The 16,790-nt window shown below is 40.6% G+C and overlaps 1 long non-coding RNA gene across 1 annotated transcript; it reads left to right on the top strand.

The window, feature by feature from the left end:
* The first annotated feature begins 6 nt into the window (after nt 1–6).
* LOC108445443 lies at nt 7–16,435 on the top strand. The gene is made up of 2 exons (XR_001860294.1): nt 7–14,254; nt 16,347–16,435. It is a non-coding gene; the product is annotated as an uncharacterized LOC108445443 (long non-coding RNA).
* Nucleotides 16,436–16,790: the final 355 nt, after the last annotated feature.

Below are 16,790 nucleotides of genomic sequence, written 5' to 3'. Positions count from 1 at the left end.
TGAACCCATATCCAGGAGACACAGCTACTGCTACATCTGGCTGACTGAATCTGTAACATCCAGAAGATTTTGTCATGCTTATGTACTTCTGTATTTTCAGATGTATTTTCCCACTTCGACTCTCAGTGGTAGTCACACCACTGGAAACAAGGTTCAATCATGCCTCTCCTTACATATTCTACCTGGAAAGTGAGAGAGACAAAGACTTCATGATTATTCTTCAATTTTCAGAGCTCTTTAATTCATGAGGAAGGACATGCATAAAAATATGAACACTGAATAGAAAGCATTAGGAAAGGATGGAAAGGGAAAAGACGGGATATCTAACTTCTGGCTCTTACGTGTTGTTATCAGTTAATGTTGAAATCATTCTTAAAACTCAGGAAGTACTTTGCTGATGGTGATTTTTTTGGACATTGCTCCTCTACCATTTATTATAGCTAGACAGATATAGTCTAGCTATTAGGATAACTATTAGTTAGTTAGTATTTCTGCAAAGCCATTACCTTTTAAATTTCTGTTTATACACTTTTTTACAATTATATAGCTTCTTCTTTGAATACATCATGACTTTTTAAAAATGCAGACTGATTTAAATATTTACTTAAAAGTCTTCACTGTACCTACACTTACATTCTTCCAGGCACATACGTGATGGCAATTCAGAGTTAGAAGTCTGGATCCTCCTTTTAGCAGAGAAGGGCTAGGAGCAGTTCATCCTAAACTTCATCCACACCACTGCCATAGCAAGCAAAAGCATTCACCAAACTGCTTTGGGAGGCACTTTTCCCTCCTTTTCACAAATAGTATATTTGTGACTTCATAGTGGCAGCTGGCCTGCCATAGAAATTACCCTGCCATGAAACCACAGCCTTGAACTCACATCTCTGGGATATGTCAGTTAGCATCACTTGAACATTAAAAAAATGTGACAGAGCTGTGTTCCCACATACTGTGTTCAGTAGCAGGAGGCTTAAAGATGCTTCAAATCATAGCAAGCCTAATTGTGAGCCAGTGTTGCACTCTGAGTACCAAGGACAGGCACTAATTGGTTTTTGCCATGTCTGCTGTGCCATTTCTATTACTTTTTTTTTTTTTTTTAATTTACAATGCATAAAACTAGGGATATGGGACTTAAAGGCTTGTCTTATTTGGGGAAAAAGAATGCCAATATCAAACTAATCCCTTATGTAGACACTCTTATTTCAGTTTAAAAGTGCCTTTCATGGCATTAGCAAGTTGATTCCTTGCTGACATGAGCTTAATCAATATGAGGCACTTAGCCTGATAGAAATTTGTCTCCATTATGGGGTTGCACCAATTTTTCTATGTGCCTTTGAGAAACCATTAAGTTAAATCAGTTGTTTCTTCAAATTGGCAAGTTCTCACTCATTGAAGATTTGCAGTACAACAGTGTGGCCAGCTGAAAAATGAATCACTTCAGTAAAATGTAAAGAACCCTTTGCCTTTGTACGGTGCTACCCATTAGAGCTCTGAAAGCTGCAAATATCAATAAACTTAGAGCAGCTTTGCATCTGTGTTCTTAATCCTTGTTTTCTAAATGCAGGAACTTAAATGTGGAGAAATGAAATGCATTTCCAAGGTCAAAAAAAGAGTATGTGGTAAAGTGGTTTCAGAAACAGACCAGTGACTTTGAATATCCCTGGTCCCAGCATCCTTTAGACACCTTATATGTAAGAAGTGCTGGTACCTGTGCTTTCTGGTAATCAGCCCTTTAGAATCAGATTTCCAGGGTTGGACAATGTATGCCAGAATAACAAGTCTGTAGCCTCTCATTTGAGTTTTGTAAATAAAAAACTGACTTCTTCTTGAATGAAGATCTGCCCTTGTAATTTTATCACCACCTTACTAAATATTTATTCCTAGTGGTATCCTCCTTTAGCTATAAACATAGACATTCTAATCTCAAATTCTGAGGCAAAAAGGATAATCTACCACTTGTTATGGCTACACCAAATATATTTTTTCAAAGGATAAACATTTAAAATCTTACACTGCAAGCAGAGCTTTTTAGGCTGGGAAGAGGACCACAATGACAGTATTGATGCAGTACTAACACCCATTTCTGGAAAAGTGGTTGTGGTCCAAACGACCACTCTGTCTGCTCTGTGTTAAAACAAGGATATTAGTTTGAAGCCCTGTAAGTGATTGGTCTGGTCACAAACAAAACCACACATTAGCTCTGTTGGAAAAAATATGACAATGTCAGGTCAGATGAGCTTGAATCAATCTCCTCAGATCAAGCTGAGGTTCAGATGGAGCAAGTAATGCTATGGTATGACTGACTGAAAGGTAACTGCATGTAAAATAGACCACAGCTAGTGTTTTCACCATGGAGTGCTTGCTCACTCTGTTGTTGAGTGATGCTACTAAAAGTTACTGAAACTTGAAACACAGTGAAAATGCTTTTTAAAGCCTGAAAAACAATTTCCATCCTTTCCTCATGTATCTCAGATTTATACCCTGAATTCTATTATGTGGAATTCAGTTATACCAGTGATTTGCCAAAAGCGTGGATACTTACAACATGTTAAGCTACAAAGACCTTAGTTGTGCAGTACAAATGCTGTCTACAATTAAGGCAATTAAAAATAGAAGCTTGAGGCAGAAGCACTTTAAAAATATTTGCAGACGTATCAAAAGTCTTTCTGTGCCCCTATTCCCAGAGTACCTGGGCACCTCAGCACCTCAAAATCTCTAATGTGCTTGTTCTAAAAGATAAAAGTACTGCTTTGTCTTTGTTTTGGAGGGGGAAATCTAAGGCAGAGAGAGATTAAAATGACCTGTTCAAAGTCAGGTAAGAAGTCTGATAGGAAAGGGAATTTAACCTAAAACTGGCACGCACATTCTTTTTTCCTGAGGCCAATTTTTCCTCCCTGGAAAGCTCTGGGGGGCTGTGAATCACAGTTTTAAGTCCCATGAGGGAGGTGGTCCTACACCTTACCTACTCCTGTTGTTTCTCCCACAGCAGCACCTCCACTGCAGGGCAGTGGAGAGAAGCAGAGCGATGTGCTAGCCCAGCTGAAAGCTTACCAGCAAAGCCCACTGTAGCTCCAGTTGCTGCAATTCCCTTCTCCAGCCCTTGGCATGGCTGCAGGGGTGCTAGTGCCAGCAGAGGGGAAAGGGAAGGAAGATGTGAGCTGAAACACGGGAGAGGACGGAATGGTTCCTGTCAGCAACAGCCCAGCTTTAATAGGCATGAAGCAATCGTGAAACTGCAGCTCGAACTGCACCTTTCCAAAGAAAATTTAATCATTAGTTGTTCTGACTTGAAATAAAAAATCTAGTCGTAGCTGGACCAGCCTCTGAGGTGGCAAAGATGGGGAGAAATCCCTGTTGTTTTGTTCCTTCCAGTACTGCAAAGGGAAATTGAGGGGCCTGGGAGTAGAAAAGACCTTGAGTCACCTTGATGGTGACTCATTCCCTGAACAGAGGGGCAGCAGGACTTGACGCCATCATTTAACACCTCCCCCCTGCTATGTATGGCAGGACTGTTGACAACAGATTTGTCAACATCGAAGTGTTAGTCCATGACCAAGCTATCACCTTAAACTCTCTCATAGCAGCATACAAGCTTCTTAATATCTATTCTCTTATCTGTAAAGCAATCAAGATGACAGATGAATGTTCTGACTAAGCATGTTCGTATTTTTGTATTTACTTAATTTGCTTCATTGCCAGTTTTCTCTCCCTGCCTCCCTTTTATGCTCTAACTAATGTCTCTCTCAGCATGCCATTGTCAATTTAAATCACACATCAGACCATGCAAGCAGCTCACACGTTATCAGCTGATATGAAAAGGGAAACTCCAAGTACAGTGGTGCAAAGCAGTCTTCCCGTCTCTACCAGTGTGGCTTGCAGAGCACCATTTTTGAAGGGGCTGTACCCCTCTGCTGCTGTGAGGAGACAGCTGCCTGGCCTTGAAAAACTCTGGAGTGGGCATATGGACTTAATTTAATTAACCAGATAACCTGTGCTACATCTACTGTGAGTGGATCTCCCAGTGCCACTACTCACACTGTAGAGCAGCTCTCTTCATGGGAGAAGAAGGAGCCCTTGGTAAAGATGAAATGGTGCAAGAGGAGACACAAACTCTGCCTCTTTTATGTTGTGGGTAGGAGAGTCCTAACTACTTCTCAACAAGCCTAACCAATGAAGTTGAGAACATGCCACTGTCAATGGGTATTTGTCATATCGTGCAGCAAATACTCAATGAATACATAAATTTAAAAAAGGCCTCGATAAAAGAAATCTGACCAGAGGCAGATGGTCAACAGTGATGACCACCAACCTGAAAACTCAGGTGTAGGCTGAGAATTTGAATCCTCAGGATTCAAATCTGCACTACATTGCAAAATATTTGGAGTAACTATTGGACAAGAACTTAGATATAGAATTGTTCAATTAAAAACAAGGTTGAAAACCCCCAAAATTTTAAGTTTGCTGATTAGTGTTGAGTGGTTATTTATCTCAAGCCAGTCAGAGAAGATTTGGCTGGGATTTGAAGTGGAAGTTTCATAGATACACAGCCTTTAGCTTGTGTCCAGATATTTTACCTCCTCTTCCTTTGGCCTGTGTATAGACAGTGGCACTTGGGCTGCTTCTGACTGCACACGAAAATGAGATTTCCTTCAGCATGTACTTTGCTTTTAAAAGGATTTTCTCCCACTTTTTCCCATTTTTCTAGACCTCAACAGTCCAAGAGACTCATATGATCTTTTAGAAGCAATAAGTCAAACCATGGGGAGGGTTATTTACTACAGCACTTGTGAGGACTGCTTTTTGACTGAGGTACTACACGTGACACCTAAAATCAGCAAGAATATCTTGCAGAAGTACCTACCAGCCTAATCCACAAATTCTCTCTGCATGTACATAGTCATTATTGCACTGCTTTTGTTTTTTCTTTTAAAATTCTCTTTCTCTCTTTTCTTAAAGCAGGAAAGAACTAAGGCACTCACAATCTCATGCTAACAACTTTTAGCCCAAGGAACATAATCTGCCTTTATATTTTATCAAGATAAATTCCAGACATAATTTGTTTTCCCAGACCCAGCTCTTGGCCTGTATTTCTCACAAGTGGATAATCACCCCAAAAAAATAAATAAAAATGTCACCCTACCAAATTAATATCTGACATTGCTCATAGCTGACATTTTTCAGAGACCCCTTTTGCATCCGCAGGAGACAGCCATTACTTTCTCTCTGCTGCTCCCTGACCAATTCTATGTTGCCCATGTAGCATCTGCCTCTGAGTTCGTCATGCATAGTTTTCTCATGTTGCTGTAGACTAATGATAAAGAAATTGGGAGTGTGAACATTCCCATTTTGGAACCAGAATCTATCCTATCTTATAACAAGAGTCATTATAATACAGGCTGTCAGTGTCCACGATTACAGCTTATCTCCATGCCATGCTGGAGGAGAAGAGAGATCTGAAGTTGAAGGTCAGAGTCTTTAAACAATGAAGAAATGTCTCCTGCACGTACTTGGTTTATAATTGTCCAGGATAGAGCTGCTTTTATGAGGTTTGTTGTCATAGTAGAGTTCCCAAGAAAAACAGGGGTGTTTTATTTTGGTTGGTTGGTTGGATTTTTTTGTCCTGGCATCTGTCTACTGTCAGTGGACACCCACAGCTGTAGCCAGGAGTATGCCTTCACTTCTGGCCTCTGATGTGAACAGCTTTTGCTCTGGCCCTGGGGAGCTGTTGGGCAGACAAAGCAGTAGGGAGCAGGCAGCACACCAGGTAATAAAATGTCCAGTTTCCATTCTGATGTATGGGAAATTTTAAAAGCTTTGATGTCTGAAGGCATATGCACTCCAGCAGAGAAAACTTCACATCTCATCTCTCCCTAGCCAAGAGTAGATCTTTTCTATTATCTCACAAGGAGCCTGATAACACAACACATAAAAGTTGGAGCTATCACCATATCAGATCATGAACCAGCTTTCCTGAATGTTGTTATTAAGGCAATTCTTAAGCAAGATAATAATTGGTAGTTTAATAAGTCTCTGTAGAAGTATGCTAAGTATACCCGAAATAAGGCTCAATGCAATTAATTTGACTAAACAATTCAGAAGAAAATATATTAATGTGAAAAGTATAATGGAGGAATTACCACATGAATTCTCTAATCACCTAGATTCTAAAACACATAAGGGTATCAGGGACCTGGCAGACACCAGAATCCATAATTTCCACTATCATATGTTTTTGCAGTAGAAAGTAGAATTAAGTAAACACATTCTTTGCTATTTAATTAAAGGAATGTACACTGGTATAGATAATAGTCTTGATAGTGAACCAGAAAGCACAGCTCTGTTAACACACTCAGCTAAGAAAGTGCAACTATTTCCTCCAGGAAATATACTGCGGAACTTGATCCCCTTGGTACTGAGCAAGTAGAATATGCTCTCTTACAGAGTCACCCCACATTCATCCAGCAGTGGAGGCAGAATACGTCTTCTCATTTATGCTTCACCTCGCAGTTCTGCTGTGCTCATGCGCAGGCAACAGCTGGAGTTTGAACTGCCCTGGGCAGAAGGTGCCCAGTTCTGAGCAGGGGCAGCAGTACCGTGAGACTGAGCATGCCAGAGCTTTGCCATGGTTTGGCTCAGACAGCCCGGCTGTTTTGCTGGATTTGGGCAGTCAGGGAGAGCAAGTAAAAGAAGTCAAGGAGAATTAATAAAAACATGGTGATTATCTGAAAAGCTCTTGAAGTGAGCATCTGCCTGGAGTTGTATGCCCAGGACTGTAGACAGTGGTGCTTCATTTTTTTGTGTGTATGACCACAACACAACTATAGAGTTACAGCCTGTAGAATGCAAAAGCTTTTACAGTTTCATACCCCTGTTTCCTATGTACTTTCTATGAACAAAGAATGAGCAGATGCCACAGATCAGCAGCTGCACAGTAACCTGTAACCTGTTATGCTCTGGTAGCTAATCTGGACATGCAGTTTCTCCATCCAGTTTCAATTAAGGTTAGAACCAGTGGGGAGAAGAGAGAGCAGATAGTGCTGTGAGCATTTTAGCTGTGTACATCCAGTGCCATGCTGGGTTGCTTTTTGGAGCACTGGCAGAAGAAGAGAAGCAGCAGCTATGGAAGTTGGAATGGCAGGAGAGGCAATGTATGCAGCAAGCTCCTATCCAAACAGTTGCTGCTAAATCATGAGGATCCACTGAGCAGATTTGATGACCTATGTTGGCTTTCAGGTTTCATACAACTGCCTGCTGCAACCAAGAATTTTAAATCTGGCTGCATAACATTGCATATTAATGCACATGGGATGGTTTTTGGAAGCTGTCCTCTCCTGTGAAGATGGAAACTTGGGCTTTAGGGACCACTTTGAAGAAATCAGACTTCAAAAAAATAGCATTATTATGACTATATTAGCTGTGCCTACAACTGTGATAAGCTGGCCTTGGTCGAATAATCGTGATGATGTTTTGGGTTTTTTTTAAAAGTACAAAATATATTTGCATCACTGACTTGAAAGGTCCTGGTAGCTATGTTGATTGTTTATTGGTTCTACTTATGTTTGCAAACAAAGAAAAGTGAGGAGAACAGCAAAGTGGTCAGAAGTGGGATAGCTGCAGGAACAGAAAGTATAATGGTTGAGCTGTTGAAAGTTGTCAGTGCAAGTGTCAGCAAAGGGGCCAAAACAGATGTTCATACATAAAGGAACACAAGGAAGTTGCAGGTAAGCAGATAAAGGCAATACCTCTACGAGCTTCAGGGAAAGGAAGATCCTGCTCATCCAGCTAACTACAGAGATCTTAGTCACTGGTGGAAAAAAATAATCCTGAACATATTTACCAACAGATTAAGGCCAGTTTCAGAGGAAGCAGATGGCCAGAAACTGTGTGACTTCACAGCAGACGCAAGCTTTATTGATCAAATTACAACTCTTGGCAACTGATGGGAGCGGAGTAATAAAAGTGGGTTAAAACTTTTGGAGAAAAACAACTGGCTTGAGTGGATACAATATAGAGTGTGCATATATGGAGTTTCAGGTAACTTTAATTATAAAAGGTGCATGTTGAGACTCCTGTAGTGCAGTAAGAAATGTCAAGCAATTGGCTAAGTCCAAGTCTGATTTAGGAGCAGGGGACATGGAATCACACTCATTTTCAATCCTGAAGAAGAATGTTGCTGTGAGATGCCTTGGAGGGCATAATTTTGAAAGATCTGTAGCAAAGCTTTTCAGTAAATATAAATGGTATGTGATCACTGGCAAATAGGTCTGATTTAATGAAAGCATTTTGTGCCATGTTGGAAAACTGGTTTTGTAGACTTGAACTTAAAACTAGTTCCAAGAAGATGAGATGTCTGCATCTTGGAGAAGGAAGAGTACATACTGCACTGACACGCAACATAAGGGAAGTTACGGAGAAGTGAGAAGTCTAGTCCTCATGTAGTTACATCCACATCAGCATCAGTTAGTTCAGCATCAGTGGTTCAGTAAAGATGAATTAAAACAGTAATGTACCTTAGTCAAAAATGCTGCACAGTAGCTGATGAGATTATGGATCAATAAGGATAATACATCTACAGTCCATATGGTTTTTTTTTCAAATTTATTATTACTTCAGGGACTGAGAACAGCTCCAGTAAATGAGATAAACTTGAGAAAAAGACTGGAGACAGCAGTTAGAAATGGAAAACATTTTAAAATATCAGAGACTGAGTCAGGAAATCAAGGCAAGGGATTGACTTTAATTAAAAAGATTATAATGATACACCAGACCATACCAATACATAGGGAAAAAAAATAAGCATTCAAGGCCTAAAACCTAATATCAAGTTAATGACTAGATACTGCATTAAATTAAGCTTTGTTTAATAGTGTAATAATCCCTGAACAAGAAAGACCAGCAATGGCATAGTGTTCCCCAGATCTGCAAGGACACTCTAGAAAGCCAGAGAAGAAAAGGACCATTTATCTGTTTTGGATTATAATTAAAATGCCTAAGTTTTCTACAGCCCTAAAATTTATCTATCTGGCTACAGAAATAGTCATAAACAATCATCACCACTAAAAACTTGTTCGTTTTTAATGCCCCACAAATCCAGAAGTTTTTTTAAACAAAGCAGTCAGTGCAGATTCACCTATGTATTTAGCACTTGTGCACATACTACACACACATTTGTAGAGTAAGAAGAGAGAACAGATAAATCAAATACACAGAAACTGCAGAAATATGATGTGCTTGCCAAGACTCAGACACAAGTCTTCACAGGAGTCTGTTTGTAAGCCAACTCATATTTGAATAATTGAAATGACATCTAATGGAAACTAAATATATACAATAAATGTGTGTATTCATCTTTATGACAAAAGTATTAATAATAAAAAGGTACAATATTGAGATTGTCTAGGAAAACATCTTGTCCTAGAAAATGTAAGAGCTTTGTGTTCAAAGGATTTAGAAAATAAACTCCCTTTCTGTGGAGCCCTGCCCGTTGGGATTTGGCATAAGAAAGAAAAGAGAATTTCTAAGAAATATCAGGTTTTCTTTGCTGGCGTATTTTTTACTTTGTTCTGAATGGAAACAACTTGAGCTCAAAAGGTAAATTTCATTGACTATAGATTTTACTAAGTGTGAGTTTAGTAGAGAAAGCAAAAGAAAACGAAGGATGTACTAAATATGACTGCATTTTACAACCCCTTTCTTCTTCTTCTTTTGATAAGCACTCAACAGAAGTCTATTCAGTGAAAGCTGCCAATTCTTATTTTTACCATATGTACAGATTGAGGATGTCAGAGGAAATGTGTATGGCAAATTAGGGTGAACTCTGTGGCCTGAATGTTAAATGAGAGGGCAAATTATGCAGGATTTGTCTACCATTTCAGTGCTCTCATTTGTGATGTCTTTGGGCAGGGCACCTTTATAAGACTATCCTGAAGATATTATCATAATGGAATGTTTTGCATAATGGAAAACACAGTCACCTCAGATCTTCTTTTGCATGACAAACCCTTGATTAGAAAAATAATAAGATGGAAATGGAATTTCTGTTTATACGGGCAGGCATCAGAGCCAAGGAGAATGGAAGCTGACCTCAATACACTCACATAGGCAGATGCAAAACCTCTCTCTTTACAGTAAATTTAGCCTGGAAATAGACTGAGAAACAAGCGGGAGTCATATAAAAGTCTTCATACAGTGAAAAGTTCCTTATTCATGAAAAAAGTACCTGTGATATGCAAAGAGTATCACATATTTTCAAATGACTCATAGCTCTTGTGACACTGTAAGGTCCACATTACACCCCTGTGAAAACAAGAATGATTTGATATTTGACAAAATGGTAAACGTTTTAAATTTTCTACTACACATCTGATTCAGCTTTGGCAATTTATAGTCTTTAGGTCCATTGATGTACAGTTAGAAAATGGAACGAATATACTGCCTTAAATCAGGATAGCCAACCATGTACATAATTAGGAGCTGGATTATTATTTTCAGAATTGAATACAGCCATGCTCCCATACTCATCTGAATTAACGCACACATCTGCATATGTGTTTATAGGATTGCTGCTGATGTGCACGTGTCATTAGACACGTAAACCTGCTGGTTTTATTTAGTTAGTCAGTATTAATGACAAAATTTATTCTGCAAACAGAAACATAGAAAAAAGTATTAAAAGTGTGCAATAATTTGGAAGACTGTACCTTCAGGAAAATTGTAAAATCAAAAGGTAGATTTTACTAACTCTTTCCTTCTCACTATCTAAGAACGTAATGTGCTATTACATGACTGGACTTAACATATGTTCAACTTGGAAGACAAGATTATTTCATTAGTGTCAGTGATCCTGGGAGCACAAAACAGTATTGTTCTCTGCCAAGATCATATTGCACACAGGTTTGATGTGGATTTTGGGTGATAAGAATTCCAACACAGCTGGTTTACAGAAGACCCCAGTTAAACTGCTTAAAATGCCTAGTCTAAAATATGGTACCTGTGAAGATAGTGTTGTGATAGTGGGAGTTCTGCATGCTGGGAGAGTGTAAGTGCTAATTACAAATGTGCTCATGCTTATTTCTGTGGCTGCCCCAAATTAAAGAACATTGTTCAATCCTGATATTTGATATAGCCTGAGAAAAGAATCAGTATATTGCTCTGAGGCACCTCATCTCAGTGTGATAAGGATAAAATCTTAGCCTGTCTTTGGTTTTCTGATAGCCATTTCCTCTCTGTTTTCCTCACTGTGATTTGTTGAGATGATCTTAATCTGATCCAAAGGCTCTGAACACCCAGAACTGCCATTAAAAGCAGCAAGGATGGGTGCACCCAGCATCTCTCAGGATCAAGCTTATCATTTTTAGCTTTAAATATCTGTATGATTAGAGTTACATGTGTCAGCTTTAAGATAATGTCATGATTTCATTGTGGTCTAAGATCTTGAAAAAAGAAAGCATGGCTGATCTCTGCACTGTGTCTGTTCATGTTTATTATCTTAACAGTAAACTCACAGCTGATTGCAGTTTGGCCCTTATCAGTTCTTCCTTCTAGCAACATACAAAATCATTTCAGCTTTTTCAGGAACAGATCCATCTTAAGATGCAGCTTTACAGAGAACTGACAGATAATACTAACCTTTATTTTTCAGCAAAAGTAATTTTTGTAAAAAAATGTAAAAAATGACACATAAGTGGCCACAACATTCAACATACATATATGAACAATGGTTAATGAAATCTAGGAATTCAGCTTTTCAGTGCCTGAAGAAGCAGATTTAATATCTGGGTTTAGTACTGCAGATTTCTTCACCTGGATTAGAGTGAGCTGTAAACAGATCAGTTGATTAGAAGACTAAAAAGATAACCCAATTTAATGGTCATACATAAAATGTCTACCAGAATCCTCCACCTGAATAGCGGTATAGTTACTTTCTTTGAGGAATATTTTGCAATGTATTAGAGAATGAATCTCCCCTTCTTCCTCCACAGCAAGAGCATGCCAGCCAGACAACCCCCTGCTAGCAGTCTGAACCCAGAAGTACATGTTCCCAAATGCTGCTTAATTCACCTTCTCTAAAGTGCTAGCAGTAAGTCCTGCACTGAGGCTGCATACATACTCTGTATTTGTTGCCCCATTTTGCTTTCCATTAATCAATTACTGGCTCAAGGCTGCACTTAATCCATTAGGACAATAGTTACATTTGTAAAAAAAAAGAAAACCAAAAATAATTTATAAAAAAATATTCTGAAGTAAGAATCAGAGTTGTAGTAGAGTCTGTTCAGCCCATGCTCTGAGACAGCTAGAGCATGCTCCCGGGATTACTCCCATAAGACAAACCAAAGCCAGACTCTGTAATGACACCACTTGCAAATGCAGCAGTCATTATTTCTACTCTTCCCACTTCCAGTAAGCTCATCCTGAATGCCTTTGAGCCAGCCTCAATTTTGGTGTCTCCTCTATCTAACCCAGTGAGAAACACACAAACAAATCCCGTAAGGAAGGGCAGGAAGTTGTGAGAGCTGTTACGTGGTTATTGTTACTAGGGAAACCACTTCCTTAGTATTCATGTGTTCAGCAGATCTGTCTGGCTGTGTCTTGGACTCCCAGGCAATATTATGAAATAAATGGCAACCAGGAAAATAAACCCAAACCAGCACAAAATACACTGTAAGTGTCTGTGACACTTAAAATTAAAATCTTGTTCTGGCAAATCAAGTCTAAGCAGAAATATCTCCCATAATATGCTTTTATAACAAGGGTGTGCGTGTTTGGAAGAGTATGCTATATTCTATTCCTCTTTTCCTGAACATTAATAATATATCTGTAAAAGCAATCAGTACTGACAGTCTAGAGTTAAAATGCTAAGCCCAAGCAGCTACATTTTTTGGCTGCTGACCTTAGCTCCAATTTCATGAGCAGTATCTTCATCCAAGCAAAGGATGAGTGTAGCTAGTACTTTGCTTTGAAAACCAGATTGTAGTGTTGGGATTAATCTCTAACAACAGACCGTCCATGCTCCTACTTTATGGGACAATTTTTTTTTGTTTGTTGGCTTTTTTAAGATGCAGCTTGTTTCTGTGTTCAGTCACAAAAGCGTGTGACTTACAAAACACTCAGTAGAAGCATCTCAAGCAGCAGCCATGCCTCTTAATGTTCCCTGTATCCCTTTTGGCATAGTTTAAGCAAGCAGCAACTTTCCCAGGATCAGTCAGAAACTGGTGTTGAAAGGGCTCTCAAGAAATCAGCTGTGCTAAGCAGGTTGTGATATACCTGGTTTATACAAAGACGCTCACCACCAGTTCCTTAATTTCCACAGTGACTGGGATTCAATGCATCTCATCCTCCATAGGAATTCCGCAGCTGATTAACTGATTTTGCCTCTTAACCATCTTGCTGAAAATCTCAGCTGAGTGATAAGGCCTGAAGAGGATACACACACCTTCCCTAGAGCACTTCCAGCCTCAGGCTGTCAGTTCCAGTGCTGGCTGCATTGCAAAACCAGCTCAGTGTTACTGCTCTCCCTGATGGACTCCAGGCACAGAGCCGGTTTGCTCATTCACCAGAGGTCTAGGTCTGGCACTTCAGAAAGTTATCGTTCCTGAGGATCTCGATAACCCCAAGCCCAGCCAGAAACAACCATCTCAGTTGGTTTGTTCTTGTTTTGAGTGGAATGACTTGCAGTGGGGAGATACGGTGTGCAGCATAACCAAGTATTGCAAAGTTCACTTGCTGCTAGAGAAAGTCTTTTCTAAACAGACATTTCAGAAGACAACATACATGCACAAATGTGACCAGTTACAGGCAAGACTGCAGGAAGGACAGTGGTGCCTGGTCTTCTGAAGAAATGGAGGTGAGGAAAACAGCAGAGAATGAAGTGAAAATACTTTATTATGGAGTAGCCCTCTGATACAAAGCGCAAATGATTAACAACTATTTGGGCCTTGCTGAAGCAGGCTCACAAACAGGGTTATGCAAAACTCAACCTATAAATTGAGATAAAAGCTAACACAGCAGATGGATAAAAAAATAAGATCTTTTTGACTACAAAAATCACTAAAGATAAATATCACTAAAGATAAATAAGTGCTTAAAGGTTTGCTTCCTTTTTTTCACAGTTTTATTTCTACATCTTGGGGCTAACTATAGCAAAAATACTCTTGCTTTACAACAGATGAAGCAAAACAGAGAACCAGGACTGCGGGATTTAGAAATATCCCTGCCACGAAGACCTGCAACACAGGACAATGGGAATATCAAGGTACAGAATTAGAGTTCAAATACACATGGGTGGCAGCTCATTTTCTCTCAGCATGTTTGTGTCTTTGCATGATCCCCAGCCTGATCCCTAGTCTACGGTATGATATAGGCTTGTGCTATCCACAGGGTGACCATATAAAACAGATAATTAGAGACCGCTAAGAAGAGACTTTGGCAGTTAGAAATAGCCAGCATAAACCAACAGAAAGATTCTGCTCATAAGTATATTCACTGATGGCACTAAATAAAGGGGCACATGTGAGCTACAGCTGGAAAATACAGGGAACTAGAGTTCATACAGAAAAAAGCTGTTGGAGAAATACAAAAAACTCCCACTGATGTCCCAAATTAAAGATGATCTAATAAATATGAAACTCAGTTCCTGGTTTCTTTCAAGAGCACAGCACTACGTTGCACAGGAAGCAGCTTCTATAGTTCAGATGTCTGGATGTAAAGGACAAGGAGACACTGTCCAAGCCAAGCAGTGTGTCCAGTAGGGCTAGGTACGGAATTTGGCACTGAGGGACAGGCATGCTCTGGTTGGTTTGCTATGGCTCCTCCTGGCCATTTCACCTAGGCTGCTGTCTCATGGGGCAGTAAAAAGGCACCCACCTCCAGCTCAGGATGTACTTTGGTTGGACACTGTTGAGAGCTGGAAGACTACTTAGAGGAGATATTTCTATGGGCTTTCTTTATCCACATATCTTTCCTCAGATAGTGGCAGCCAGGTTTGGGGTTGGAGAACTGGAGAACTTTGCGCTGAGAATTAAGGCCCTTTCGATGAGGCAGGAGACAGCCATGGTGCACACTAAGCCCTGGAAGGTGTTGAGTGCTCTCCACACCCACATGGGCTTGGTGTCTTGAGACCCCCATGCAGTGGGCAGCTCAGTTCTTGGGGGCACTCATGGGAGCATAGCTGCCCTTCTGGGTCTCCATGTGGCAGAGTTACCCCACCCAAGGAAGCTGCCACTTCACTTCCAGAGAAACCTACAGTGACAGAGGAACAGCTAAAAACACACAGTGACACAAGGAGAACCCACATGTGGGGTGGTTCAGAAAAAGTGGCAGCACTGGGAGTGAGGCAGAAAATCTGCTCATTTATCAGATGAGGAGTGCAGGCAGCAGGGCTGGAAACACCTCCTGTGGTTCTCCGAAGCTGTAGATGTTGAGAGGGCAAGGGCCAAACCACCCATCTCGCTTGTGCTTTGAGGTGTGCAAGTTGGAAAAGCAGACAGACACCCCCCTCCCAGCTGAGTTCACACTTTCAGTGGGAGCTTTAATAAGAAGCCAGGTTTGCAGGAGAGAAGAGGATGGGGACCCACAGGGTGGCCCAGATTTACATGTAAAAATCCTCCAACAGGATGCAACATCTCAGTGTGGGTGGAGAGCAAGCAAGTAGTACAGTTTCATTGCTTCATGGCTCAAAATGTCCCCAAGATGTGTACTCATAAGACCTACATTTTGAAGATGAAGACCTGCTTCTGGCCTAGCTCTGCTTTCAGTATTCTGAGGAGCAGTGCACACCAGCTAAGAAGTCCAATAATGGATATTGATAGCTGTGGGCAGCTGTTCGATCCCAGGATGGCTTGCCTGTTAGAGGCTGGGAGGGAAATCAATGCTTATGACAGCACTTTCAGCCAGGAACTGCCCAGAAGTCAAACCTGTCAAAAAGCCATTTACACACTCCAAGTGAAAACAAAGTAGCCGTGGCTTTCAGCAACACTGCTTAGAGATCGTTACATTTTCCACAGATTATAGAGCAAATGAAATGTTTGCCAGAGTAGAATATATGTAAACAACAGCTGTTTGATGAGGGTTTTGGAAGGGGAAGACTGAAGTCACCATTGCTTTAGAGCCTCAGGTGTTGGCAACTGCAGAGCAGTGCTTGCACGGCATCCGCGCTGCCTCTCCAACTATAACTGCCTCCGGTAGTGGGCTGGGAGCGGGCAAGAAGTTGGGAAGGGACACAGCCAGGACAGCTGACTCCAACTGACCAAAGGGATATTCCATACCATATGGTGTATGCTCAGCAATAAAAGCCAAGAAAAAGAGGGGGGGGGGGGGCATTTGTCATTAAGGTGTTTGTCTTCCAGAGCAACTGCTAGGCACACTGAAGCCCTGCTTCCTGGGAAGTGTCTGGACACCGATGGGAAGTATCGAATAAATATTTTGTTTTCCTGTGCTTCTGTGCATGAGCTTTGTTTTTGCTTTATTAAACTGTCTTTATCTTGACCCATGAGTTTTTTCCATATAATTTTCTCCCTCCCAGTGCTGATGAGGAGGGCAGTGATAGAGCAGTGTCGTGGGCAACTGGCATCTATTGAATGTCAGCCCACCAGTCCTTTTAACAACCAACATGGGGCACCCTCTTTGCAGTAAAGACTGCGCCTTCACTACACTTAAGGACCAAATTCTGAGCAAGCTCCCATTTCAGTAGGATCAGAATTGGTCCCAACCACTCAATTTTATCTCTCTCATACTCCCATAGTGCCTGGTTTGGAGATGCAGGGAGGCAGCATATTAGGCCCTTACACCCA

This window comes from Corvus brachyrhynchos, unplaced genomic scaffold, assembly GCF_000691975.1.
Source record: "Corvus brachyrhynchos isolate BGI_N302 unplaced genomic scaffold, ASM69197v1 scaffold142, whole genome shotgun sequence".
Lineage (NCBI taxonomy): Eukaryota > Metazoa > Chordata > Aves > Passeriformes > Corvidae > Corvus > Corvus brachyrhynchos.
The sequence above is the reverse complement of the archived record's forward strand: the minus strand, read 5'-3'. Positions and strand labels throughout refer to the sequence as shown.